The 3,032-nt window shown below is 38.3% G+C and overlaps 1 pseudogene; it reads left to right on the forward strand.

Moving 5' to 3' along the window:
* Nucleotides 1-1,396: 1,396 nt before the first annotated feature.
* On the forward strand, nucleotides 1,397-2,748 carry LOC122747194 (annotated as a pseudogene).
* The last annotated feature ends 284 nt before the right edge of the window (nucleotides 2,749-3,032 follow it).

The raw sequence follows: 3,032 nt of genomic DNA on the forward strand, positions 1-3,032 counted from the left end.
ATCAGTCATTTGGTTTCAGTCCTGCTTTTGATCTATTATTAATTTTGAAACTCAAGCTTTGGTCAGACATTCAGGTTTAGCCACTATAGCCCAGACTTCAGGAACATCACAGAAAGATGGAATTCTTTCTGTTCTCAAGGATCATGGATGAAGATAGAGACTACATAGAACCTAGAACTTTCTTTTGGGTATTGTTTCTTAATTTTTAATCAAGTAATAAGTCTGTCTTCTAAAGATTTATATCTCATTGTAGGGAAAATTCTCACTCATATGAAAATGTATGAAAATAAATGCATTTAAGAATATGTTCAGATACTTGGGTCTGATGTTGGGTGACTTAGTCATGGAATGAATATAATAGTTTTCAAAGAATAAGAGTGGAGAATCCACCAGAAGGCAATGAGGAGTAAATAAGGAGGTTGCAACACTTTATAAAAGAAGAAATACACAGGAGAGAAATGTAAGGCAGGAAAGAAAAAGATGGACTAAGTCCTGTAGTAAATGTGAGTGTTAGCTAATATATAACTGCTGTATTCCATTAGTATGCCTCACACAATATGAAGTGAATTTGAGAAAGGCTGCTCCCACTTTGGTGGACATCTTATGGTTAATTTATGGGGGACATTAAAGAGAATCATGTAGAAATAGCAAATGTGGATGGTTAGAAATCTGCCATGCATGAAATACCACAAATATTCATTGGTGTATTAGAATATATAACTCATATTTATATAGGCTTTGACGTTATAGAAATCTCTAAATACGCTATATCATTTGATACCCATAGAAACCCTGTGATTCAGGTCAGTTGAATATTGTCACCCCTATCTTAAGGAGGGTCTAAGGAGGGACAAAACTGGACTTAGATAAGTTGTTTCAGAAGCTCATGTAGTTGGTCAGTTGCAGTTAGTGCCTTGGAACTTGAACCCATGTCCCTTAATATTAAATCTGTATGTTTTCCTCTACCATGAAGCAAAGTACTTGTAAACAATTATACTTCCACGTTTTATGCTCCCTTTCATTTATTATTTGAAATGTAAATTCCTTTTCTTATTTTAATTTTCTTTGGAGGGGATAGGATGTGTAAAAGTCAAGGCTGATCCCTGCTTAGAGCCTAGACTCTGCTGGAGCTGTGTTCCTGAGCAAGAAGCCTCCTAGCAGGCTAGCAAAGAACTAAATGAGCAATCAAGAAAAATGAACTCAGATTGGCCATGTCCAAAAATACATATCTCAATCTACCGTTCAAGTCTTTCACCTCTCTATCAGATATCAGACCTTCATCAGAGAAACTTCCTACAAAAATCTTCCTCCAGGCAACGTGAAGTATAAAGGCAGTCACATATCAAGCTGCTTCTGCTGCTTCTGCTGCTGCTGTTACTGCTTCTGACTAAGCAAGATGATGCAGAGCACTGAAAGAGAAGAAGGCTTTGTGGTGAAGGTCTGGGGCTTGCCTTGGTCATGCTCAATCAGTGATGTCCAAAACTTCTCAGAATGCAAAATTCAAAATGGGGCATCAGGCATTCATTTCATTTATACCAGAGAGGGAAAACAAAGTGGAGAGGCATTTGTTGAACTCGAATCTGAAGATGATGTCAAAATGGTGCTGAGAAAAGATAAAGAGGCTATGGAACACAAATATGTTGAAGTATTCAAGTCAAACAATGTTGAAGCATACTGCTCCAAATACTCTTGACACTGCAAACAATGGCTATGTACGCCTTAGAGGACTTCCATTTAGCTGCAAGAAGGAAGATATCATTCAATTTTTTTCAGGGTTGGAAATCATGCCAAATGGGATCACATTGCCAGTAGACTTTCAAGGGAGGAATTGTGGGGCAGCCCTCATGCAGTTTGCTTCACAAGAAATAGCTGAAAAGTCTCTCAAGGAACACAAGGAAAGAATGGGGCACAGGTACATTGAAATCTTCAAGAGCAGCCAGGCAGAAGTGCATATGCATCATGATCCTCCTCAAAAGTGAATGGCTAGGCAATGGCCAGGTCCTTATGACAGACCTCTGGATGGCAGATGTTATGGTAGTCTTGCTAGAGGAGCTAGGTTTGAAGAAGTAAGGAATGGTGCCTATGAAATAGGATATGGAGGCTATAATGACTACCATGGATATAGTCACGAATATCACTTTGGAAGAGAGCTCAATTACTATTTAGGAATGTCTGGTCATAGCTATGGAGACAGCTGGTCTACCTTCCAGAGGCCAGCAGGCCATTTTGTGCACATGAGAGGACTACCTTACAAAGCTACTGAATAGGATATCTATGAATTTTTCTCACCACTCAAACCTGTGGGAGCATACATTGAAACTGGACCTGATGTCAGAGTGACTGGAGAATCAGATGTTGAATTTGCTACTCATGAAGATGCTGTGGCAGCTATGGCAAAAGACAAAGCAAATATGCAACACAGGTACATAGAATTCTTCTTGAAATCTACAGCAGAAGCAGACTGTGGTGCTTATGATCCCCAAATGATGGGAGGCATGGGCTTGTCAAACTAGTTTAGTTATGGCAGTACATCTAACCAGGTGCTGAATGAGGCTTATGGAAGAGCCTTTGATGACCAGAGTGAAGGTGGCCAAGTTTTATAGGAAAACTTGAGCAGTTTTTCAACCATACCTTGCATGGAGAACCAAGGAGAGGTAAACAGCAGCACCTATGGGAGGGAATAGAATGGAAGGAATATCAGGCATGTCCAGTATGGGAAGTCCATCAGCAATGCATCCTGATCTTTGATGCTTAGTCAACTTTTTAAAAAACAAACAAAGAAACAAAAAAAAATGATGTTTTTCAATACAAGCTTATGGTTTATACTTTCTGTTACTGAAATAAGAATTGTTTTTAAATTCTGAGTTTGAGGGGATTTTTTTATAACACATGAAGACATTCATGATGTAATAAGCAAGCTGAATAAAGATTATAACCGCTAAAAATCCTTTTTAAAACAATTATTTAGAATTTTTTGATTTTCCCAAGTTGTATGTAGGGACAAGTTTTGACATCAATGTTTTTGTAACTTT

Source organism: Dromiciops gliroides, chromosome 3 (genome assembly GCF_019393635.1).
Source record: "Dromiciops gliroides isolate mDroGli1 chromosome 3, mDroGli1.pri, whole genome shotgun sequence".
NCBI classification, from domain to species: domain Eukaryota; kingdom Metazoa; phylum Chordata; class Mammalia; order Microbiotheria; family Microbiotheriidae; genus Dromiciops; species Dromiciops gliroides.